Source organism: Physeter macrocephalus, chromosome 20, assembly GCF_002837175.3.
Source record: "Physeter macrocephalus isolate SW-GA chromosome 20, ASM283717v5, whole genome shotgun sequence".
Classification (NCBI taxonomy): Eukaryota; Metazoa; Chordata; class Mammalia; order Artiodactyla; family Physeteridae; genus Physeter; species Physeter macrocephalus.
Window position 1 is genome coordinate 58,805,199 of NC_041233.1, and position 598 is coordinate 58,805,796.

Sequence of the window (598 nt, forward strand, 5' to 3'; positions counted from 1 at the left end):
TTCCGCCCGCCTGCCTGAGCTGACAGTGCGCAGGCGTGGGAGGCCTGCAAGGCCCGCTGGGAAATGTGGTTCACCACCCCACACCTAAGCCGGGGCGTAGGCGGAGCCGCTCAGGTATATGGGGCGGGGCTTGCAGGCCGCATCTTAGAGGAATCTCACCCCTTTTTTTCCTTTGAAAGGCTGTCGCTCTCTGCACTGCCTTCTGAAAACGACGGAATTGGTACCTTTCAGACAACAATATTCTGTTTGCACTGACGCACAGAGCAATGAAATAGGTGCTATAACTATGTTGCATTACGAATAATAATGATTTCAATTTGAGTACCAATTATGCGTTTCTTCCATGCAAGATTATTTCCGTTAGGAAGTATTTAGTTTCTATTTTGAAATACGTAAGTTTATTTACTTGGAGGAATTAACGCTTGTATTGACACAGGGTGGAAATTTAATCACAATTTGAAGGCCATCTATAATTCCCCATCACATAAAGGAAAGTCAATTATATTTAATTCAAAAACACTTATTAAGAGTCTGGTGGGGCTTCCCTGGTGGCGCAGTGGTTGAGAGTCCACCTGCCGATGCAGGGAACACGGGTTCG